The sequence below is a fragment of the Delphinus delphis genome, chromosome 9 (assembly GCF_949987515.2).
Source record: "Delphinus delphis chromosome 9, mDelDel1.2, whole genome shotgun sequence".
Taxonomy (NCBI): Eukaryota; Metazoa; Chordata; class Mammalia; order Artiodactyla; family Delphinidae; genus Delphinus; species Delphinus delphis.
The window spans coordinates 58592378-58619648 of NC_082691.1; positions in this window are offsets into that span (position 1 = coordinate 58592378).

The following is a 27271-nucleotide window of genomic DNA, read 5'->3' on the forward strand; positions in this document are numbered from 1 at the left end:
TGTCTTTCCAGGAGTCCTGTAGCAACTTAAAGGGTACTTCTATTACCAAGAAAACCCTAGAAATTGAGCAGACCCCAGGGATTGCCACAGCCTTTCGTTCTACGTCTTGTGTTACTGGATCAGCTGGGTTCTGGCTGTCTCAGTGATACTCTGCGAATCCAGGAGGTTTGGAAACTCTTTAATTTGGGGTTGCAACTGCTCTTGTCTGTACCCACACTGAAAGTTTCACACAGGAGCCTTCTATACTCTCCTTGGGATCATGGGGAGCTGGACAAAGAGGAATTTGATTGTCCCAAGCACACAGGGACACTGTAAATCACAGTGCAGATTTGAAAGGCTAGTAGATTCCTGGGGTGCTAAACCAGGGGGTGAGGAGTAACAGTGGTGGTGGTGGTAGAAACATAACCCCTGGGAAGACAGCATGTCTTACACTTCTAAGGGTTTCTTCCTGTGGTGGTAAATATCTATGTCTGAAAGAACTTAAAATGAAATTAACAGCAGTATTGCGACCCAAACCATAATGCTGACCTAGTATAACGCGAACTCTACTACCTCAGATTTAGTCTTCTCAAAACACTGTCCTCAGAGCATAAGGTTTAGGGAGAAAATTATGATGAAAACTTAATAAGGAGATATTAATAAGCTTTATGCCTCTCAAGATAGTTTTCAGTTTAATTTCAGAATCATTAAACACCAATGCAAGTTCTGTAAGACTTGAGCGCCACAGATGCAAACAGCAATCCTGCTGAGTACAAGCATTCATTCAAATTAAATTGGAGTAAAGCATGCAGATTTTCCATCTTATTATGTACAGATGTGGATTCATTTTATTTCATCTAGGCACAGATAATTGATTACGTTTATCAATGTTACCATTATTGTTTTTTATGAAATTTATCCAACTGCATATCAATCACTTTAACAAGCAGTTTATTTTGTAAATTAAACTTAAACCAAAAGTAAAGTTGCCTTTGAACTTAAAAGCTTTACTAATAAAAGTCTTTTGAAGTGATATTAAAATCACTGCTTCATTATCTTTTTTTCCTGGGGTACTTCCTAAAATGAATAACAGCCTCATTTGCATTTGCAAACAGGAAACTCTGCAAGCTTCACCAAGAGTAAAGCTTAGTTAGGTTAGTTGCTTACAAATATTTTAGAACAAGCATTACTTCAGCATTTCAATATTGGCTAAAACAGCTTTAATATTCAAGACAGGATGTAAGATGCTTAGCTGATCCAAATGCCAGTCTATGGATTTGAAAGACTAAAGATCACATCACTAGAAGGTTGACAGAAGTGACACTTTGCAAAGTGCCAATGATTTATGCCAATGTCTTGCTTGATGATACTGTTATAGACAGCACTGTCATTAAAAAGTCCCTGCTGACTTCCTTCTACATTTATGGTGCACAAATTATAGGTGAGCCCAAAGATCGAACCCTCCCTGCCTTTTAGATTTCAATGACCATGTATTTCTCATTTAGGTTAGTTATTGCATATAACCTCTGTTCTATCTGCTTCTTTATTTCATCTATAAACACTCAATGAGAAGGAAAGGATTTTTATTTATCCTGCTAAGAAATGTGAAAGTTATACACACATTCCCTTCATCTCTCACAACCATAAACCAGTATCAAAAGTCTTTCACAATTTTCTCTTATTATGGAAAAAGACACCAAACACAGTTTTTAAAGATCATATTTGGAAGCAAAGCTCTGGAGTAAACTGTCAGGATTACTATGGCTTGACCTTTAGCAATGTGTATGATATTCCATCGCTGCATGGTGACTTGGGCATTTCGAAAACAACTCTTAAAACAGCAAAGAGCAGATGAGATTATTTTCTTAAGTACTTAATTTTAAATATTTTCTGCTAAACTTCTGCTTCAAATATATAAATATTTATTGGGTAAATAGGAGTGAGTTTTTAGAAATACTCTGAAGGCAATTTTTAAGTGGCATTGTTCTAAAATCCTATTTATAGAGACCAGTCATTTTATCTAGTACTTGGAAAAAAATACTCCAAATTTTACTAACTAATCTCAATTTACTAAAGTGAAGTCAAGATTAAAGGATTTCTTTTTGAGAAGGATTATAATACATCTACAGCTTTTTCTCTGAAAAATCTCAGACAAGCCCAGAAACATTTATATGTGGTTAATTTGCTTGAAATGACTGCTTTAAGTTTCTTTATATCTTTACCTCAAAAGAAAATACATGACTTTGAAAATACAGTATGAAAAGAGACTGGCCCAAAAGATTTAACTGCAACTCTATTAGTTAGAGTTTATAGTGTTGGCAGTGTTCTTTCCTTAGTACGTTATTAAATACAGACTTATACTAAATAGAGTTCATAAAATACTTTAAAGACCAAATTTTTCTAAATGAAAACCATCAAAGATGAAATTTATTTGAAAATTAAAATTTATAAAACAAGAACTACCTTTTGATTTTTTGGAAAAAGGTGATGGATAGAAAGCTCAATCTAAAGTAACCACATCACAGTATTAAATCAAGATGTGCTTTTCAGAAAACCAACCACACTGAGAATTCAAATACACATTGCTTTCTGTTTTGCTGGAGGCCTCAGAGGCTGACAGCAAGGGAACAAAGGAAACAAAGCTTCAGTCAAAGGGACTGGAAATTTAAGGACAGCTCCAACCCCAATAGTTACCAGTGCCCAGTGGAAAGCTGAGACACCTGTCTAAGCTGGGTCATTGGCTATAAATATCAGAGGTAGGGCAGGTAGACCAGCATATTGTAGGGACTATGCAAGTGGGGACAAATGTCAAGTGGCTGCTCCAAAATAAGTGTTATAAAAATGTTTAACTTTTAATTACTGCAGACATGTGAATTACAAATATAATGTACAAATAGTACATTCATATATCCTCCTTATTAAAAAATTAAACATAACAGATAAAGCTAAAACTTACTTCAATCCTCTGGATTCTCCAGACCTCTTTTTAAGTCTATTTACGTATTAGAAGTGACCTAAATGCCAAACAACATAGGAGGATGGCTAAACAGATTATGGTATATACATACCAGGAAGTACTATGCAACTTTAGAATGACATAGCTTTCTTTTGTTTGTTTTTTTGGGAAAACAGGCCGCATGGCTTGCAGGATCTTAGTTCCCGCCACCAGGGATTGAACCCAGGCCACTGCAGTGAAAGCACCGAGTCCTAACCACTAGACCACCAGGGAATTCCCAACATAGATTTTTTCCTGTACTAACATGGAAAGATCTCTAAGACATACTGCTGAGTCAAAAAACAAATTACAGAATGACGTATACTTTATGATATTATTTGTGTAAAATAAGTCATTTATGTAAAACAATAATAACACTCATCGTTGGGAAATCTTCTTGTGGATCCCAACACCTACGATTGCCCCCATCTTTGGCACATAATCATGGACCAACTTGTGACTTGTTTTCTAGTGTCTTACACTATTAGTTAATTTTTCATTTGCATATACTTGGAAAAACCCTCCACAGCATCAAGTATGCCCAAGAATAAGCACTCAGTGAATACTATTTAGACATATACCTTTATGCCTAATAAAACTGGAGATAAAGGGTGACAGCTATAATTCTTCTAAGTTTATTTTAAGAGGCTTAGAATAATGTGAGATTCAGTGTTAACTGTTAATTCACCTTTTTAAATTATTATTTTTTCATCTTCTTTTAATAAGAGAAAATCAATTTTTTTATTTGTTTGTTTTACAACCTTCAGAGTTTTCATGAATAAGAAAGGCTGCTGGTCCATTTCCCACTTACTGATAATTAGTGACAATTTACAGTACTTAGTAAAAACTATTTTAGTGTCTTTTACTCATTTTATTCTCTGTGTTGCATATTCACTATGTGTCCTGGGAGAAAAGAGGGCCGGTTTAAAAAATTCTCAGACTGGTAATTTGTACCTCCTTATAAGTATTTGTCTATGGTTTAAAAGAAAACACACCCTTTACTTTGTCTTAAAGTATAATTTCACTGTATCCATTAGGAAGTGGCACCTGATCAAAGACAGAATCTGAATTAAATCATGGAGTGAGGTTTTTGCCTTAAAAAAAACTTACTACTTCTTCAAAACACCTCAGCTTTTTCCCTGTTACTGTAACAATCCAAACTTGTAATTATTCTTCTAACCTAAAGGAAAATAAGAGAATGATGTGCTTTGCATCTAAGTCTATAAAGCTTACAATCAATATGTTTCACACTGTAATAACTGCAGATAATCTGAAAACATGCAATGAAATGATTCACTTTAATCCAAAAGCATCATGGAAGGTTACCTTGTGTAAATTACCAAATTTTAGTTCTGTTGGATCAGAACTTAATGGATCATCTGCAAACAAATCTCCTCAAGCTTATATTTTCTCTGCCTTTCACACTGTATTACTTCACACGGAATAAAATCAAACCTTCTTAGTCTTAATCGGCCTCTATCTAACTTCGCTGCTGTAACTCCAGCCATTCTCTCAAACATACCACATGCTCCTGCATACTACATTTCTCACTCTCTGGGGCACTTCTCCAAAAAAAAATGTGTCTTAGCACGTGTTATTCCTTCTACCCAGAGTGCCTTACCTATTGTTTTTTGCAAATTCCCATGGATCCTTTCAGATATAGCTTTGATGATACCACCACACGGAAGCCTTCCCTATCACCACCAGGAAAGGAATGTTATTACATGCTTTGCACTTTTCTCCTCAGTAGGATTTATCTTACCATATTGTGTTTATCTGATTATTAGATTGATGGCAGGGACTGTGTCTTCATATTTGTATTTCCAGAAACTAATCACAACACCTACCTCAAATAGGTGCTCACTAAATGTTTATGGAATTATTAAGCTTCTTTTCATTTCTTTTCAGTGTAACCCTCCCAGATCCCTCAGCATATATCATTTGATGGCTACAGACAGAAGGGTGTAGAATGACCCTGCAAGCCATCGGGGCCTAAATGGACACTAATGGGAAGTCTGTCTTGGCCAGGGAGCAGGAAGTTCACAAAAATAATTTGTTTCTTTCAAAATGCAACATTTCTCCACAACACAAAGGGTCTCAGTTAGTTGATAGCCTTAAAGACAAAAGTTCTTTATTCCACATTACATAATTGGCACTGAAAGAAGAATGACCTTAGACTCTTAACCTAAAAAATGTAAGTTTTGCTTTGTTTGAAAAGAAAATAATGGAGAAAACTAAGCTGAGGAAGGGAACTGAGAAAAAGAATCTCAAGTTAACTGGGAATTAAACAATTTCAACTTTTCAGACTGCCTGATAACAAACAAAATGCAATAGAACTAGCAGAAAGAGCTCCCTCCTTTTTTCTCTTATGTAGTCCACTCTTAATAAGAATATAAATAAGTTGTCTTCTACACTGGTTCAAATGGAACCTTTCAGTAGCTTGAGTACAGAGAGCTAAGAGTTCACTACCTGCTTTATTCCCACATATCACCTACAGGCTCAGATGCTTTTGTTTACAAGTACAGTAACTCCCCAACATACGAACGAGTTCTGTTCCATGAGCACGTTCATAAGTCCAATTTGTTCATAAGTCCAACAAAGTTAGCCTAGGTACCCAACTAACACAATCGGCCATATAGTACTGTACTGTAATAGGTTTATAATACTTCTCACACAAATAATACATAAAAAACAAACCAACACAAAAAATAAAGGAAACACTTTTTTTTTTTTTTTTTGCAGTACGCGGGCCTCTCACTGCTGTGGCCCCTCCCGCCGCAGAGCACAGGCTCTGGACGGGCAGACCCAGCGGCCACGGCCCACGGGCCCAGCCGCTCCGCGGCACGTAGGATTCTCCGGGACCGGGGCACGAACCCGTGTCCCCTTCATCGGCAGGCGGACTCCCAACCACTGCGTGGCCACCAGGGAAGCCCAAGGAAACACTTTTAATCTTACAGTACAGTACCTTGAAAAGTACAGTAGTACAGTACAACAGCTGGCACACAGGGGCTGGCATAGAGTGAACAAGCAAAAAGGGTTAGTTACTGACTGGAGGAGGGAGAGGAGGTGGGAGATGGTAGAGCTGAAGGATTGTCAGCAACAGGAGACGGAGGGCAAGATGCAATTTCACTCACACCTGACGTTAATGGCACAGGTTCTGTCTCCTTGCAGGATTCAATTCTATCTACCTTCTCGAAAAAACGATCCAGTGATGTCTGGGTAGTAGCTCTTTTTTTCTCGTCATAGATGACATTGTAGCACTGGATTGCATCCTGAACAGCTGCTGCAACCTTCGTGTACCGTTCTAAGTTCGGGTCCTATGCCTCAAAAACTAACAGTGCCTCCTCAAATAAAGAAAATCCCCTTGCCGTTTCCTGCGTTGTGAATCTCTTCAGTTCTTCAGTTACTTCTTCCTCCTCTTGTCTCTCTTCGTCTTTTCTTAGCGCTTGGCACTTCTTAGCAGTACCAGTTACATCACCCCCGCTTTTACACTTGCTTCCAGACATCCTGGGCTTGAAATAAAGATACTGTACTACTGTATTCTATACAGTACTGTACAGTAAAATACACAAAAGCACAACCACTTGTAGAGGATGCACACACGTGACAATGTACGCCAGACATGTGAACTGACTTACGTGATTGGACTTTGAAAGTTCGCAACTTGAAGGTTCGTATGTAGGGGACTTACCGTATGCTCAAAGATCTTCAGGAACACTGGGGAAATCTGCTTTAACCTGTTAGCAGGTGTTTAAGGAGCATTTCTGGAAAAAGCACTTCATTAATTTACAGAAAGGAGGTTAGCAGCAGGATCATGATCAAGTTAATTTACCATAAAACTAATGAAGTTTAAGCTTCCAGCAATATGTTTGTGATGTCATATGTTTTTGTAAAATTTGCAAAAATAAGATACGTATCTTCAGTAAGGTAACAACCACTGTCTCTTTCCACTCTGACTTTCCTCCCATCACACTTGTTCTCAAATGGAGGTGTCTTAGAGTGGCCACAAACATTTTGAGATCCAAGGGGAAGTTAAGTTGGTGATACATTTAGTGTGGGCTTAGTGAGATATTTCTGTAATTGTAGTCACTTCCTTGTATAAAGTAAGTTATTACCAGCTGTTCCTAACGTAAGAATGACTTTCAAGAATCCATCTATCAACCATTGTGCAAACTAACCCAATGTCAGGATATGAAGGTGCTGGGCCAGATGTTGTTTCCCCATATCTTTGAATAGTATGATGGAGGATACTATTCCCTGTTCCCCAGTCATGCTTGCATTAGGTCCTCTGTGCCTTTGCTCTTGTTATTTCTTCCACCCACCCTTGCCTTCCTACTCCCTCCAATGAAAATCCTACATAAGATCTGATCAAATGCCAACTCCTCAGTGAAGCCTTCCCAAGTATAGAATAAATCTCTCCATCTGTTTTCCATTCTATTGCTTTTATTTATATCTCTATTTAAAAACTAACAAAAACTAAGTTATAATTTAGTTATTTGTGAACATGACTATCTCTTCCACTAGACTGTAAATTCTTGGAGGCCAGAAAATGTCTTATGTAACTTTGTACTTGCCATGGTGCGGACCATGGTGTCAAACAATGGTGCCTAGAAAATGCTGATGTGAACTTAAATTTTTAAGTTGGTCTGGTCTTTTGTTAACATGAAGCTGAACATATTTATTTGCCTCATGCACTATTTCCGCTATTAGAACAAGCCTCCCACACAAAGATATAGAGATTGAGACACACATAATACATACATGTCATTGATGTGTAAACAATTAAAAATCTAGTAATCTAAGTCCTAGTGGCTTCATAAAATGAAGTTCTAGGTAGTAAATTAATCTTTGCAAGACTAAGGGCTTAAAAGAAGACAGAAAAGACCACTGAAGGTCACAATTTGCATATTGATCTAACTGTATGCTTATTCTCTTACAAACATAATTAACTTTGCTTTTATTGAATTTTGGTTCTAAACCAATTTTATTAGTCATAGTTTCACTGGTAATTTCAGTGAAATGTGAGAGACAGGTGTTAGTTAAGAAGACAGCATGGATACTAATCTATCTGGATAACAGATTTAATACATACTGAATGTATTGCTTTGTAGGCACTGGATTTGATCGATAGCTGTGCTCCATTCTTACAATATTTCTTGGGGCATGAAGTATTTCACAGTTAAGACTAAATATAGTCTAAAGGTTATCATACAGAGGAGATATACAAATAAGCCATAATTAGAAGCACCAATTATCTGGTGTGCAAGTAGGAGAATTAATTGCAGTAATATAATCTCTCCCTAAGTACTGGAGTTTTTTAAAATGTTTTTCCTGTAATTAATGATAGTAGTAGAAAGTGCACTGATTTGGGAATCAGAAGACCTAAGATGAGTCCTGGCTGTGCCATTTATTAGTTGCATGACTCTGAGCAAGGTGGTTTAACTCAATAGCTCTCAGTTTTCTTATGTATGAAATGGGAATAATGACATTCAAATACTAACATTTGTTCTGCCTGCCTTATAGGTCTGTTTTGAGTAGTCATTGGAACTCATTCGCTGATTCATCAGCATGTATTTAGTACTTATGCCAGCTAATGGATATTCAAGAGATCTGTAAATTTCAAAGCCCTATAGAAATAAAGGGGATTGTTTGAGAAAATATTTTATTTGGGTACTTAACATTAGAGTAAGAAAGATAAGAGTGCAACTTCTGAGATATCTTACAGAAGAGAAAAATGACTATCATTTTAATTGGTACAAAGCCCAGCCTCCACAGCTTAGGCAAAAGACAAACATTTCAGCATTTTCTCCCTAACCTAACACCCATGCTGAACTAATTCTACATATGTAGGAAATTCTAAGTGTGTGATAGTATGTGTATGTATGTGTGTATATACAACCATATATGTGTATACACCACACACACACACACACACACACACACACACACACACACAAATATCCAATGTCATACTCCAAAGTCTCAGGACTTGCACAAGGTTGAATTCTAAGGCACCTGCTGTCATGGAGTTAAATCTGTACAAGGATGGCTCCAGCGGAAGAGGAAAGGTCAGAGTCACATCCAGGATGCCCTGGGAAGTCCAGGACATCAGCTAAGTCCAGGACATATTTATATGGCTTACTCATCGGTACAGTCAGCCTTAACTGCTAGAGAGAAAAACAAACAGAAGAAAAAATAGTCCCTAACCTTGAACTGCCCACAGTGGAGCTGAAAATCAGAAAAGACATAAGAAAAAAATTTCGTAAAACGTTCACAGAACCGCCCAAGTACACCGTATTGTGCAGCTTTTCTCTTTTTCTTCAGTATCTCACTTGGGCCCCATCAGAATTGTCCTGAAAATCTACTTTTCTGGGGGGAGAGGGCGATTTACAACATGCCAGGACTGAATGCTTTATTTGAAGAAACACACTCTTGGATCTTAAATAAGCCTCCCAAACAAGGTCATAAATCTAGTAAGTAACATAGCAGGTTTCAAACCAAAGTCTGATTCCAATGCTCTTAACCATTACACCATATGGTAATAACACTGGAAACTGTAATAATGTTATTGGGTATATTTTTTGAGAATTCTGAGTAATTGTTAAGAAAATTTTATTTAGATTACTTCTATGCCCTACCCATAATACATGAAAACCACTGCAGTAGGTCGAGTGCAAAGGGATTAGACAGTGAAGATGGATCTGAACAGAATCCAAGCGACACTGAGTTTAAGGATGTCAAGAGGTTAAGCTGGTGATAGTTGCCCAAGAACCCCATCTGCTCTTGGAGAGAACCAGGTGAGAGTGCAGGGAAGAACGCTGGGCAGGCTGATGTGGCAAGGAAGAGAAGGCTTAGTGATCACTATACCCTACTTAATCTAGAACAGACCCAAACTCCAAGAGTGCCCCAAACCAACTGACACTCTTAGGGTCAAAGGATTTCCCTCTTTTCTAAACAAAATATGCCTCCATGCCTTTGCATATGCTGTTTCCTCTCCCTGCAACACTCTTCCCCACATATCCCTGGCAAAATATATATGTCAAGACTCAGCTCAAATGTCAAATGTCAGGTTCATGACACTGCCTTCCCTGACTTTCCCAGGCAAACAGAATTACTGGTAATTAGCACCTCCATCATAGAGCTTACTCTGTGTGTGTGCGCGTGTGTGTGCGCATGCTTACTCTGTGTGTGTCTCTGTGTGTGTGCCACCATTTTGATTAGCTAAATTCACTTACGAATTGCTTGGTCTATGCAATAGTCAGTGTTACACAAGAGTGCAGGTTGTGCAAACTATTCCTACAATAAAGTAAGTAACCATTCTTAAAGTCAGGCTATCTAAAAAGTGTGAAATTATATGCACATTTATAAAGTAAAGACATCACTACTGCAAGCGAACTGCATCTTTACTTGAAAGGATGGTGTGTTCTGCATCAGGCCAGGGGAAATGTTTGTTCTAATCATTTTCAAGTGGTATTCTAGGAAAACTTGTACATATTTGAGTCCCCAGAGGGTTATCTCATTTACCTTAAGACTGAACTACCTATGAATATGAAACAACGTGGAGAGGCTGCATGGTGAAGTAGAGAACCACTACCCTAGCGATCAGGAAACCTGGGCTATAGTCCTCATTCTGCAGGCTTGCAAGTCACTGAAACTTGGGCCTCAGCATTCTTTCTCTAAAATAAGGGAGTTAGTTAGACCAGATATTTTCTCAGGTCCTTTTCTGCTTGACACTCTAAGATTCTATTACAAAATGAGGGACTAGAATTCAAGGAGAAGTACAAACTCAGATGTAGGCTTTGTATGCAAGTATGACAATGCAGGGAACCCATCCATGGGCCTATCTCAGGACACAATGGAAGCACAGCAAAGGGTGAGCAAACAGGGCCCTCCTCTTCTACCTTTACCCTTAAAAGTTACCTTACTTGAGTTGAAACTTGCTTGAGCCTTTGCTTCTTTGTCTTTTCCTAATTGTCTCCAGTCAAACCATTCTTGACTTTTTTCTGGATCGTAAGTTCACCATAAAATGACAAATTATATAGGAATTCTGCATTATTATTTTTCCTAGACTTGACAGAGAACAGTGTGTGCCTGAAAGACTTATAAACCATTTCCCCATTGCGTGCGTGTGTGTGTGTGTGTGTATCTTAAATTTAACGCTGTTCTCTTCAGATAGATAGACACACACACATATATATTCATAAAACCACAACCTACATTATTTAACCCAATATATGTTGATGACTATTTTATAATCTGAGCTCTATGAAAATACTTATCATTCGTATTTCATCATTTCATGCTTCAGATAAAGATATAATGCTTTTCCAAACTATTCAACTTTGCTATGGAACAAATATCTTTATTAAATGAATATTGGTCAATGATAAAGTACTAACTATAGGGTTTGATTCTTTTAAAGTTACTAATCTATCTCTAGTCAAAATGTTTTAGAAATCCAAAGTTCATAGTCTTCATAAGCCTTCACAGTTAAATTCATAGAGAAGTACTTACATTATATATGAATGTCAATGTCATGATACCTGGGACTTGCTTTAACATATTTCACCACCACTCCTCCCAAATAGTAGGCCAAAACAAGACTGGGCAAATGTTATAATTTAGTGACGCTGAATGAGGGGTACATAGGGATCCACTATACTATTCTCTCTACCTTTGTTAACATTTGAAGTTTTCCGTGATAAAAGGGTTGTTTTTAATGTAACGCCTCTACACAGCACCTGGCACATCAAAAATTCTTAAACATATGCTGAATTAAGTGCATTAATAAGTGGAAACACTTTCAAGTCCCAATGTAAGTTACAGTAACCACTGTAAAATTATATTATCTTCCTGGGGCCCTTTAGTGTTTTGTCCTCTTACATAATTCGTCAACATTATTGCCTTCTTTTATCTAGAGATCCCATCAAAGGGTGAAAGGAGGTTTGTATATCAACAATTAACATTTACAGAGTGTCCACTGTGTAAACACACAGTGCTCTACCGGGCTCTTTGTAATATGTAAGACAATAGCAGAGGGTTGTTATCTACCTTTAAGAAACATCTTTATGAAACCACAGGTGAAAAACAAGGGTTGTTTGCATACATAGAAAATATATTTCATTACATTTGTGTTTATTATCACACATTCTAATTCTACTACACTTGTTATCACTTGCTTCCTATATTAATCCAAGTGAGCCAGCTGCCACTATATGCAAAACCAAACCACTGAACTATGTATCAACTTTTAGAACTAAATACTACTTTTGAAATGATGTCACTCACGACTTTGATTTTTCACCATATTCATAATGTATTCCTTGCACTAATATGGCCATTCAATTTTCCCTGACTACTTAGTAATACATAAACACCTATATCAGTTATAAGATGAATCAAGTTTGGAGACCTGATGTACAGCATGACGACTATAGTTAATAGTAACATATTATATACTTGAAATTTGCTAAGAGAATAGATCTCAAGTCTTCTCACCACAAAAAAAAAGGTAACTATAGTAGTAATATATGTTCATTAGTTTGATTATGGTAATCATTTCACAGTGTATACATATACCAAGACATCATGTTGTATACCTTAAATTTGTACAACTTTTATTTATCAAAAATAAAATTTTAAAAATCTATCTAAGGCAGTCTTTTAAGAGTTTTACTTCTTGTCACCATGCACAGATTAAAAAGGTTTGTCCCAAAAAGGAAAACCATTCTTTCCTAAAAGAGTAATAAAGAGGACTTACTCCAAATTTAAATTTGGTGAGAGTTTCATCAGGTAGAATCTAAATTGCTTTAGACTTCAGTGGGTAGAGTGCGTGTGAACAAAACACTTCAATTGTCTATAGTAGAATCCGAGATCAGTATTTCTTTCTTCATTTATGCCATGCTTTTTGAACATTAAAAAGTTCTTTTGATTTAAGAGACATAACAAATAGATGTAACACATTAACCATAAATGGATCCTAGTTTGAAAAAACACTATTGGCATTTGGAGGACAAATGGAGAAATCAGAATATGGATAGGTTATTAAATAATATTTGGATTTTATTGTTAAATTTCTTAGGTGTAACAATGGTATTGTGGATAGGCAGAAAAATTTCCGTACTTTTAGAAAATGTTTGCTGAATTTATTTAGGGTTGAACTAAATACTTCATGATACCTGAAACTTTATTTGAATTGGTAAATAGATATATGTGAGAAGGCAAAATATTAACAATTAATGAATCTAGGTAGAAGGTATACGTTCCTGTATGTTTTTAAATGTTTGAAACTAAAAACTTAAAGAGAAGCTCTTTTTTGTACTTTACTTAGACATGCTAAAAGGGTGACCTAGGAGCATAATGTATGAGGACTGATGTACCCTTTTGACCTAGAAGTGTACTTTTAAAACCAGGTTACTCACTGCCCAAGGGTTCCATAGCTGGGGAATACATAATGAGAAATCAAGCCCATCACAAAGGTATCAGTGATGGTTATCATCACTTCAGCAAGTTGCCATACCCTCAGTACACAGTGCCCTCAGCCACCATCCAGATCAATATGGCTATCAATGACGGATGGCCAAAACATCCCCATCCACTCAGGTCATTCTTAGTTCACATGGTCCAAGAGGATTTAGGAGTCTTGTGTCACTAGACTGTCTTTAGAAAACAACCTAGCCATTAAAGGCAGAAGCAGAGTAATGTTGTATGTCAGACAGCACACTGTTGACAGTTTAAATATACTTAGAAAGCTTAAAATGTGTTGATTTTCTGTGAGCTACAATTGCATTTTTACTGGCGGAGAATGTATCATTAAAACGTAAATGCATGTTGAAAGCAAAGCTATAAAAAGACTTTCTGTCACAGACCATTTCTAGACACACCACAGCTAGGAAGAAAAAGTAATATTGTTCAGCATTGATTTGATCAAAATTGTAATTCCTTTGGAAAGGAGAAGGAACTTTTGGTCCAAATATAATTTTTTAATGTGGTTTATACTTCACAGAATCTGATTTGGAATCCATTTAGTTTGGAGACAGCACATAAACAGGTCACCTACCTCAAAAGAACCTTTGCAGTAACCTTTGGAGTAACATGAGGACAGCAACAATTTTCTAGTCGCCGAAATATTAACATCCCTTTACTAAATAATCTAATATTTTCCCTGTTAATCACTCAGCGCATTCCTTGAGTTACTAAGGTAAGATATCACCCCTTCTGCCCCAAAAGGCATAAATACTCAAGCAACACAAGGAAATACTGACGAGGCCCTACGTTTACTACAAATAAATATCTCTTCCCTATTTCAGTCTTTAAATAAAGCTTACTCACAAGTAATTAGGATTTAGGTAAAAATAGTTCTATGAATAGTCACTAAATTAGTTATGGATGCACAGGGAAATCCCTTTAACTAATTTCAAGCAAGACCTTGAAATACATCTAGCCATTTAAGTTTATAACATACAAATACAGACTTATTACTATCATGGGACAAATTACTCCTTACACAAGCACTACTGACTTTGTTATCTGAGGGCTGGACTTGGCCCAAAGTTTATTGACTCACAATATTTTCCTTCATGGCAGGATTTCCATGAACAGCTGCTTTAAACTGAAAAGCAGACCCAGAGTTGTTGAGAGAGGCAGAAGGAAGAGGATTCAGCATTGGTGGCCACGCAGTCACTGAATCCAATGGCCTAGTTCTGGTCAAAGAAAAGCCACAAATACTCCATTTAGAAAGAAAAGTTAAATATTTTTTAGAAACAGAGAAAAATAATTTCTTTAGGGAGAAACTGCCTTTAGGCAAATCTCAAAAATAAATGGTAACATTTTCACAGTAGTTGCTGTAATGCTTCCTCACTGACAAGAGAGAATTCAAAAAGAAAAGGATCTTGGCCTCTAGAAAAAGCAATGGGAAACCTCTGGCCCTTAGTTTAATTTCTTCTAGCTAAACCATGAGAAGTCTGCTAAAACCAAGTGTCTTTTGAGCCTCCTTCTCTACCTTTAAGAGCAACAAATACAGCTGTGCAAACAGCAGGAACGTGTGTTCCTGTGGTAAGATGCAGGCTCTTCCTGGGAGAATTCTCCCGGCAGACATGTGCGCAATCCTCTGAGTCCGCAGGCCCAAAGAGGGGTGAGGAGATGATGGCAAAGGTAAATTCCAGCCTGAGCCGGTAAGAGAAGAGGCACAAGGTCAATTGGTGGGAATTCCTGGGCAACTGAAAGGGAAGTTTCTGACAGCTGACAAGAAGGAAGGAAAAGATTGAAAGCCCTACAATTGGAGTTGCAGGGAACACACGCTGAAAAGGCAAGAAACACTGCTCTTCCCTTCTTATCCATTTTTATGTCTTTCTCTCTTTTTAGTCCTTTTGCCACCTTCTTTTTTTGCTGGTGAGAACATGGGCTTTGGACCCGCTGTCAGGGTATGAATCTCATTCATGAATTAGTTTTGTGGTTTTGGTAACTTACCTAATATTTCTAAACTTCAGCTTCCTCATCTGTAAAATGGATAGGATGATACTTACTTAATGGAGTTGTTATGAGGTTGGAATAAGATCAACTAAAAATACCCAGCAGGTGTCTGGAGTGGGTGCTTTAAAATGTGCCAGCACCTACCTCTCCTCCTTCTTTCATTCCTTTTAGCATATATTCCTTCTTAACTTTTTTCACATCTGCTAGAACTATGGGCCCTTTACTTCATCATTCATTTTCTATGGGCCAGTGACCTTGGATAGAAAGATTTCCCAATCCCTGAAGTAAATATCCCTGGGATATTCGGTCACAAGGGATGATGGCCTTCATAGTTATCTGAATCCCAAAAGACTGGGTTTCCTGTTGATCTGATGAATAATCTGATGAATGCAGTTTTCATAACAGGAAGTTTTAGGGAATCTGGGAATTAGAAAAGAAGAATACCTGGATCATCTTAATCAGAGGGTGTTATGAACTTGGATTCCTTCTCAAACGATGACAAAGCAGTTAGGCAGAAACTCCTAAGTACTGAACAGGCTTCAGTCCAGCCTGAGCCCTGGTTGCAGGCTGTGTATCGCTCCTATGCAACAGCGAGACCTGGGCTCTAGGGGACTGCTTTATTGAAAGCAAGTTTCAAGAGCAGAGAAGAAAGTCTAAACTGCATCCATAGAGAAGAATAAATTCTGTATTCAAAGTGAGATGAATCATAGCTCAAGTTCCAGCATTTTTTAGTTTTGAACTAGCAATGCAATTAATGTGGTATGTTTTGTTTTGGAAGGGAGAATGGAAGGAACCGCAAATTCATTTCAGGAAGCAACCACAATTTAAAAGAAAAGAGTAAAGGGGTAGGAGAGAAGGAGTGAGAGGAAAAAGGAGAGAGAAGGAAATATGTACTCAATGGGAAGTAGTTTCTCTCTCTTCCCAGCCTCCAAAAGAGCCCTCCTTCCATGCACAGCCTGGAGAAAAGCACTTCAGGGGTGGTTTGCCTACAGTGGGCAGTGCTACTGACTGCTCCATTTTTCTTGGAACTTCTCCACCCCTTGGCTTTCTGGATACGTCTCTATTCTATTCCTCCTTTTCCTGTGCCCTCCCTGATTCATTCCCAGAGTCATTCCTTGGAGCTCTCATGCCAGAAGCTCTATCTGAACAATTTTATTTACTTCTATGGCTTCTCCTACACTTTAAATAATGATGACTCCCAAATACACATCTTTAAACCAATTCTCTCTTCTAAAACCAACAAGCCAAACTGGCATGGCCAGCTGGCTGGTGATCATGTCTAAAATCAAAATTGTTATCTCTATTCTTCCTAAACCTCCTCCCACCATCCAACCCTATCTACCAGTTCTCAAAGTAAAAGCGGCTCTGAAATCATTTTTTATTGTTTCTTCTACTTCAACTCCCAAATCCAATCTATTACCAAGTGCTAGTGATTCTAATTCCTGAAGCTCTCTCTAATCTGTACTCTTCTAATTCTACTGTCACTGTCCTAGATAAAGCTCTCCTCATCTTCCACCTGGATCCTAACTTCTGTTTCTGGTATTTTTTCTGGACAATCTTTGTACCAAAGTGATTTTTCTAAAACATAAATCTGATACTTTCTCTTTTAATTACCTTAATAACATCTGATACCTCCTCTCAGCCTCCCAAAATAAAAATCCAAATCCAAACAAGGTCTTCATCACCTTGTCTCAGTCTTCTTCAACATCCCCACTGCAACCCACAACTCTTATTTCAAGCCCTACAGTTCAGCCACATCAAGCTGCTTACCACTCCCCAAACGCATGATCCTTGATTTTTTGCCTTTGCATGTTCTGTTCCCTCTGTCTGAAATGCTTTTCCCTGCCTCCACATTCTTTAAGATTAAGCTCAAATGTCACTCTTCTGTAAAGCATTTCCTCACTCCAAATAAATTACTTACATCTGCCTGTGGTATCCTTGGTCCTTTATCAGGGCACTTTTCAAGATATACTGCAAGTACCAGTTTATATATTTGTATCCCTGGACAAATGAGACCAAGATTGCAAGCTCCTGTAAGATAGGCATCAGCTCTTATTCCTTTTGGTGTCCCCAGCTGTTCACTAAACATTCAATAAATGCTAATGGATATCAAGAGCATCAGCTTTCCACACAAAGAAAGAACCCTAGGACTCTCCAGGAAGTGCTACCCTTTCCCAGAAAGAGCTCTTTGGGCCCATGTAGTCTTGCCCTGTGTATCAGCCCATAGCTGGAATAAGTTCAGAATTTTTCCTTCAGCTTAAAAGAGGGATTGAGAGAGGGTAGCAGAGACAGGAAGAAAGGGCTCTCCTTTCTAGATGACCGTCCCTTTGATGATTCAGTATATTTACTTTTCCCACATAGAAAAAGACCTTATTCCTTGCTTACAAAGTTGAGGACTAAACAGAACCTTGCCACAGTGTTCTGTATTTTTAGTACATACTTTAAAAGCACTTGAACAAATTAATCTACAGGTAAATGCTATCTGGTTGGTAGGAAATTTGCACAAGAAATAAAAAACTGAGCTTCTCATTCACTTTAGCTTTTCTTTCTCCAGTCTCTCTCTTTCTCTCCATGTACCTGTGCCTCCCTTTCTCTCTTTTTCTTTATTTAGCTGAATTCATTTTCGACAAGCACAGAAAAGCTAAAGTGGCCACTGGGAAATATTTCTAGCTTCTGTACTCAAATACTTTCTGGAAAAATACACTTGATTTACAACCACAATACAACTGTGTATCTTAACTGTAAATCTAATGTGATGATTGTTCCTTTAGATATTTCTTTAACTTTATGTGAGTAATAAATACACCCTTTAATGACTACAGGTTCTAATCATTTCCAAATGACTGATTTGCACTGCATTGCTACTGTACATTTCCTCCATGTAAATAACTAAATATTTCTAAATTGCTCCATTAGCATATAGAAAAAATTTGCTACTTGTTTTTAAATGGCTTTGGGGGGTATAAACATATTGCCCAAAAATGAGCTTCATAACAATTCTCTAAGCATTCATGTTTGAAAATGCAATATTTATATGGTAGAAACTATAAGATTGAAACCCAACAGGCTCTATAAATGTGTCCTTTTAAAATATAAACTATTAAAATATTTTAAGAAATGTGAATAGAACTCCTTTAATTCCAATTCCATATCAAAGTTCTCAGGATTTAGCATTTATACAGAGCAGAGTTCATGAACTCCTGCTAACCATGTTAACAATCTACTAGGTTTCTAAAGACTCAGCAGGGGTTAGAATTAGAAGGCTCTGCCATCAACATCAATAACAGAGGCAGTGACACTCAGAGGAGTTTTCCACTGTGCTCTCCAAAGAGGGTTCAGCACACTCAGGGACCGCAGTCCATAAAGGAAAGAGGTCTCTGGTTAGTAATCCCAAATAAAATTTAGAGGAACACATTATTTCGGATTTTGTTTTTAAACAGTGAGAGTCTTTTTAAAATTACATCTATGTGTGTATATGTGTATGTGTGTGTGATGTATTTTGTGTGTATTAGTACATACAAAATGTCGTGACAGCCATACTTATTTTACAGAGGCTTACCACTTAAAAGGAATTTGAGTTCAAATTTTTGTTTTGATTCACAGAGAAAAAGATGTGAACAAAATCACAAATGTACCTCTGGGAGGCAAGAAAGTGGCTTAACACTTAATTTAAGATGGAAGCCTTGGACAGATGACCCAAGCAATCTGGTGTGTCCTGGGTCCAAGGCAGGTGGCAAATCAGAGACACATAAAAACAAAGGGAATACATCTGAGTTTACAGATATACATTAGAAGCTAATTGCAAAGCATTTTTTGAAATAAAACTTTGTACAATGTGAATTTGTTACCTATGGATTTTCATAGGCAAGAAAACATATTTCCCCTCCTCTCACCTCCTTTTTTAAACAATTCTCACCTAATTCCCTTTCTTCATTCCCTTGTCCAGCAAGGCTGATTTTTTTTTGAGCTGGGTTGTTGGGTGTTGGTTAAAAAAAAAAAAAAAACAAAAAAAGGTTCAGGAAAGGGCAGTATTCAAATCTTAAGCCCAAGTCAACCATTAATCTTCTGGTATTTTCTCTTCTTTCTTTTTGGAGGTCCAAATAGTATAGAATATCTGTAATTCTTGTGGCTGCCTCTGGCAGGAAGACAGCATATCACATTCTATCACTTTGTTTTGAAGCTGAAGGAAACATGACAGTGATCTCTAAAGCAGTGCTTTCTATGGTGGAGTCAGCGTTGACTTATCTACATACATGATTTGCATTCTAGTCTTCTAGATCTTCAATTTTTAGAAAGCTTAAGCATTATAAATCCAAATATTTATAATACCCAAATTAGTTTTCCTTTTAGCTCATCATCATTGTAGCGCTTATTGCACACTAGATAAAGACTTTTGTGAGATTTTATGGGGTTCTTGCTAAGTACTCTCCAATTAGGCTAGATAATAAACTCAATTTTGGACTCTTTCAGATAAAGCTAATTCAATAAGGCCAAAACTAGTGATTTCATAATAATTTCAATCTTATCTGTCCCTAATTCCAGGAAGCATATCCATGGTTGTCATGGCAATTTACACTAGGGAGCTAAATTGTCTCTTTTCTAAATTACCGTATGGACAAATTCTGCCTTTGGGAAAAGTGCTATATTATTTGCATCCATAGACAAGTTATTTATATCTGAAGACATTTAAACTGACAAAGAAGAAAGTTAAAAAGGAGAGAGAGAAAGATAAGTTAATGGAAATATACAGAAAAGAAATTTACCAGAGCCAGCAATTTCTTCCCCATTAGTGTCCTTCTGTGTTCGCTGTGACTGTGGTCACAGATTAAACTGACTGTTGTCTGACTCAGTTGTTTGACGATCCCTTTTCTGTTGCAACATACTCCTTAAGAGGAAGCAGTATATTTTTCCCTTTTAATTTGCTCTTAAAATTGACTTTTTCCCCTTCTTTTAATATTAGTGTTTCAACACAAAAATTTGCTTTACTCAATTATGAGTATTTGCTCAACATTTCTAAAAAAGCACCTTTTATTGTGGTAAAAATACTTAACATAAAAGTTATCATTTTAACCATTTTTAAGCATACAGGTTCAGTGGCATTCACACTGCTGTGAAGCCAGCACCACCATTCATCTCTACAACTTTTTCCATCTTCCCAAATTGAATTTCTGTATCCATTAAACAGTAACTCTTCGGTTCTCCCTCCCCTCCAGCTGCCGCCCCCACCCCCACCCCCGCCCAGCAACCACCATTCCACTTTCTGTCTCTATGAATTGACGACTCTAGGTACATCATACCAGTGGAATCATACAGTGTTTGCCTTTTTGCGATGTAACTGGCTTATTTCTGTTTGCATAATCTCTTCAAAGATCATCCATGTTGTGTAGCATATGTAAGAATGCCCTCCATTTTTAAGGCTGAATAGTATTCAACTGTATGCATACACCACACTTTGTTTACCATTCATCTGTCAATGGATCCCTGGGTTGCTTTTGGCTACTATGAATAACTGCTATGAACATGGGTCTACAAATAGCTGTTTAAGTCCCTGTTTTCACTTTTGGGTATACACCCAGAAGTGGAATTGCTGGATCATATGGTAATTCTATGTTTAATTGTTATTGGAAACACCATACTGTTTTCCATAGTGGCTGCACCATATTACATTTCCCCCAGCAGTGCACGAGGGTTTCAACCTCTCCACAACCTCATCGACACTCGCCATGGGGCTTTTTTCCTTTTTAAAAAAAATAACAATCATTCTAATAGGTGTGAAGTGGTATCTCACTGTGGTTTTGATTCGCATTTCACCAATGATTAGTGATGTCAAGCGTCTCTTCATGTGCTTAGTGACCATTTATATATCTTCTTCAGAGAAATATTTGTTCAGGTCCTTTGTCCACTTTTCAATCAGGTTGGTTTTGTGGTTGCTAATCCTGGGTTGTAGACGTTTTTCACATATTCTGGGCAGATATATGATTTGCAAATATGTTCTCCCATTCTGCGTGTTGCCTTTTCACTCTGTAGGTGGTGCCCTAATTGTAGTTTTAATAATCTAATGCTACAGGGCTTCCCTGGTGGCACAGTGGTGAAGAACCCTCCTGCCAATGCATGGGACAACGGGTTCGAGCCCTGGTCCGGGAGGATCCCACATGCCACACAGCAACAAAGCCCGTGTGCCACAACTACTGAACCTGCGCTCTAGAGCCTGCGAGCCACATCTACTGAAGCCCGCGCACCTAGAACCCGTGCTCCGCAACTAGAGAAGCCACCGCAATGAGAAGCCCACGTGCAGCAAAAAAGACCCAACGCAGCCAAAAATAAATAAATAAAATAAATAAATTTATTTTAAAAAATAATCTAAGGCTACAAATTGTTATTATTTGGAAGCTTAATTATTCCAATTTTTAGAGGTATTTAGTTTTATAAATTTTGACTAATAAACTTTTAATCTTATTTTTTTCTTTTAATCCCTTTGAAGATGCCAAACAAAAAAATTAAAATTCACAAGATTAAATAAATGTAAAATCAAATAAATGTTTAAAGTGATATTTTTATGTTTATAGCATTTATACTTCTGAAATTATTAAAGCATAAAACTGCACTAAGACTTTTAGAACACATTGTTTTAGTTGTAGAATCTAAGTTGTAGATATACGAGTACACTATACAATTCTTTTGAGTCTTTTGTATGTTTGGAAATTTTCACAAAAACTATTGGAAAAGAATTTGAGTCAAGAGATATAATTTAATTATGGTAAATTAATAAACATGTATTTAAAAAGCTAAGCACATCCTCTTTGGAAAAATGTCTATTCAGACATGCAGATGGGCAACAGGCACATGAAAAGATGCTCAACATCGCTAATCATCAGGGAAATGCAAATCAAAACCACAATGAGTTATCACCTCACACCTGTCAGAATGGCTATCATCAAAAAGAATACAGATAACAAATGTTGGCTAGGACGTGGAGAAAAGGGAACCCTCCTACACTGTTGGTGGGAATGTAAATTGGTGCAGCCACAATGGAAAACAGTATGGACATTTCTCAAAAAACTAAAAATAAAATTACCATATGACCCAGCAACTCCACTCCTGGGTATATATCTGGAAAAACAAAAATGCTAATTCGAAAAGATACATGCACCCCAATGTTCAAAGCAGCATTATTTACAATTGCCAAGATACGGAAGCAAACTAAATGTCCATCAGCAGATAAATGGATAAAGAAAACGTGGTACGTATATACAATGGAATACTATTCAGTTCCTTAAAAAACTAAAAATAGAGTTACCATATAATCCACCAATTCCATTCCTGGGCATACACCTGGAAAAGATAAAAACTCTAATTCAAAAAGCTACACACACACCAATGTTCATAGCAGCACTAGCAAAGTTTACAATAGCCAAGACATGGAAACAACCTAAATGTCCATCGACAGATGAATGGATAAAGAAGATATGGTACATACATACAATGGAATACTACTCAGCCATTAAAAATAAGAATGAAATTTTGCCATTTGCAGCAACATGGATGGACTTGGAGGGCATTATGTTAAGTGAAATAAGTCAGACAGAGAAAGACAAACACTGTATGATATCACTTATATGTGGAATCTTAAAAATACAACAAACTAGTGAATATAACAACAAAGAAGCAGACTCACAGATTTAGAGAATAAACTAGTTGTTACCACTGGGGAGAGGGAAGGGGAAAGGGGCAATATAGGGACAGAGGATTAAGAGGTACAAACTATTATGTATAAAATAAGCTACAAGTGTATATTGTACAACACAGGGAATATAGTTAAGTATTTTATAATAACTATAAATGAAGTAAAACTTTTAAAATTGTGAATCACTATGTTGTACACCAGTAATTTATATAATATTATACATCAACTATACTTCAGCTGAAAAAAAGACATTCACAAAAATAATCCATTCTCAGCTGAAAATGAAAAGAAAGCTAATCTGTTTGCCTGAATATTTCAGTTAGAAGCAGATGTGGTTTTTGTTTTATTTTGTTTCACTTTATGAACGCTTTGAAACTGAATTTTAAAGTTTGGCTTACCCAAATACAATAATTACTTTAATTTGCTATTGCTTTCTGTGAATTGAAATAGGCTAATGTGCGGAAAACATGAAATGCATGCATGGATGACATGAATACACTGAATCAGGTGCACAAAGTAACCTTTTACCAGCAGTCCTCAGACTTCAGTGAGCTCAAGTGGACTACATAAGTGCCATTTTCTATGTGTCACCCTTGAGATGCTGACTCAGAAGAGCTAGGGTGGGACCTAGGAATCTGAATTTTTAACAAGACCACAAGAGATTCTTGTTTTAACTGTTTGCAATGGAAATTTCAAACCATACAAATTTAGAGAATAGTAAAAGATTACTCATATACTCATTACCCAACTTCAATAAATAATCAACACATCACACCTGTTTTATCTATATCCCACCCACTTACACTTCATCACTAATTTATTTTGAAGATAATCCCATATATCTTAACATTTTATCGATTAATACTTTAATTTGTATCTCTAAAAGAAAATGACTTTATTTTTTAATATGATATAAGGATAATCATAACTAAAGATCCAAAGTGAGCCTAATGTAACTGGTTCACACTTTCAGAAAAAGTGGACTGCTAGCCTGTGGAAGGGTAATAAGTCAGTGTCCAAGTGGACTGCTTAGGAAGACATAACTTGATTTATTTATTTCATCATGGATTCAAAATCTTTAGGTTCAAGAATAAACAAGACATTCAGTTATGTTTCTGAAATTGTCACCCTCAAATAGTCAAAAAATTTTTTTCAAAAGCTATAAAATTATTAAACTTATTTGAACTTTAAAAGATTTCCCAGAGTTATTGGTCAAATTTTTAAAAGAAAAGAAGTTGCTTTGGTAAATAATATTTTTGAACATTATCAATCTTCACAGAGGAGAAAACAATTTAGTCAATTTGCTTTTGCTCCAGACTTACTTAGATTTCACAGTTACTTAGAATTTTTAAATGTTTTTCTCAGTTAACTTCAGAAAACTTTCCCAAAGTAACAAAGAATACAAAATTAGCCCCGATAAACTCCTTACAATTTCATTAACTCCAAATGTTAAAGAACCTTGCTATTTCTAATAATTATATCCATAGAATGAACCTTTAGAAGAGGCTTCTATCGAAAATCAAGGTTAGAGAAATCTGATTGCATGGGATCTCAGTTCCCCGACCAGGGACTGAACCCAGGCCACAGCAGTGAAAGCACTGAATCCTAACCACTAGACCACCAGGGAACTCCCCCTTAGCTTCCTTTTTTATATCTGCCTACTATCATCCTCACTCAGGACCAATATTTATAAACCTGAAGCCAATATGTCCTTGACATTTCTCTCCTTTCATCTGGCTCTTTAAAAACAAAAGAGAATAAACCCAAAAAATAAAGTAAAATTTAAAAAGAAAAGAAAGAAAAATAACCTTTTGAGTTTACATCTGAACATCAACGTTAGTAATATTACATTTTCTTCCTTAAACATGCAAATCTGGAAATTTTTTGCAACAATAATGAGCTAATGGTTGTTATCTTCCATTTCATTATCAACCCATAAAACTGTATTTGTGTAGCACTGATATAAATTATACATTTGCATTTTCAGGTATATTTCATTTTTTAAGCACAGTGATAATTGGTGATATCAGCTTACAAGCTATTCTTTATTTATTAACAAAGGTTAACCATGGATCCACATCAAAGCTAAGACATAAAATCCCACATATATGATTATTAACATTAGAAAGTCTAAGATTAAATTGCTTCTTGATCTTGTCATCAAAATAAGCATTTAATAAACTCCTAAATATAATATGTTTAAGATATGTCATTTCTATTTTAAATACTTTACCCCTTAATGAGGTTTTTTATTTGACGTGTGTCCAAGGTACAAAGATAAATCTTCCCTCTTGCTCTTTGATAAGATGTCAGAGCTTACTTAAAAGTTTAAGAATAGAGCTGTTAAACTATTTTTTTTTCTATTGCAAGTTATATATGAGAATTGGTAGCAGCCTGTTGAAAGAACTTTACCTGTGGGTAACAGTCCTTATCTCACCTCTATCTATCATGTTATCAATTTTTTTATTACAGGAGTTTACCTTTGGGCAGCTCATACACCAGCTGTCAATCTGTCCTCACCCTGAGACTTTGCAGCAAACCAAGCTCAGATGTATTGAAGCTTTACAAGAATAAATTGTTTTCCTTCATTCTCTATCTAGGACAGGTGTAGTCAATATGCAAGCCTCTGGCACTCCAGATGTGCTCCATCACAGTGCAGAGCCAGAACTTTTTTATTCCTGGCTCCTAGGTCACAGTTTTTTTATCTGGAGATTTCCTAGATTTTACTCTTGTCCTCGTTTTTACATTTGTCCCCCATGCCCCCTCACTAAGGCATTTAAAATGGCAGCCTTGAAAAGACTGAAACAACTCAAAAATCTATCAATAGTGACTGGTTAAATAAGTTATGGCCCTCCATAAAATGAAGTACTATGAGTTGTTAAAAAAAAAGAAAGAAAATGAGGATGTTCTCAAAGTACTAATATGGAGCTATTTCCAGGATATATTAAATTAAAAAAGGAAGACAGAGAATAGTGGCGCTTTTGCATTAAAAAAGAAAAAAACATTCATAATTGCTTTTATATGCATAAAGAAACTCTGAAAAGATACATTAAAAACAAAACATTGGTTACTGGGACTGGGGGTGTGTGGGAACCAGGCATGATGAAAGGAGAGTGGGAAGAACAATTTTCATGATATACTTTCCTATACTCTATTTTTGAACTATATGACTATATTGCCTATTCAAAACTTTAAATTAAAAAGAAATAGTAGCTTTATTCAGTGTAAGGAGACTGAAAGAAAGAAATAAGAAAGCCTCATTCTTAGTCAGGTTATTAGAACAATAGTTTGGCGAAGAGAATAAATTATCAGGAAATAGAAAAATAAAATTTAGAAAAGCATCAGTGAAAGAAGCTAGGGCTCGTTCTGGTTGAAGGACAAGCTAAAAGACCTCCAAAACTATCTACTAATCCTATGGCTTTAGTGATTTGCACCTGTGTTTTAAAAGTGAGCAAAAAGCATTTTGAAGAGGAATTACTTATAGTAGGCTCGAATGCTCTCTCCTTAAGCATTTTCCTCAGTTTTCTAAAAGACAACCCATGCGCTGCCTCTTTCACACCTCTGATTCCAAAGGCAGCCAGTGAAATGCGAAGGCCTAAGCCCTGGAGTAAAGCTGACTAGCCCCAGTGCCAACTGCACAACTTAGTGCTGTATGACCTGAGCACATTATTTAACTGCATGGTGCCTTGTTTCCTCATCTGGACAGTTGGGATGACAATAGTACCCACCTCATAAGGTCACTGTGAGGATTAATTAATACACAAAAAGCACATAGGACAGTGCCTGGCTCACAGTAAGAACTGTGTAAATGTTTGCTTTTTTACCTCCTCTTCATCTGTTTTGCTGTTTATCTTTCTTTAAAAGTGCTGCCTCCCTGGCCTAATACTCACCCTTTACATTAACCCTTGTTCTTGTTTTCTCTGCTTGCCTTCCGCTTTTCTTTTTAATAAAAGGGTGCAATCAGTCACTAAAATACTCCCGTAGAGTTTCTGAGACAAGATCATCCCAAAGAAAGATATTCATAAAGGAAACAGAAAGTACAATGTTTGCCAGGAACATTCAGATTTAAAACAGTGGCATAACGTTAATTCCTTACATTTCTGTATCACTCTGTAAAACTATATGTCATCTCATTTGATCCT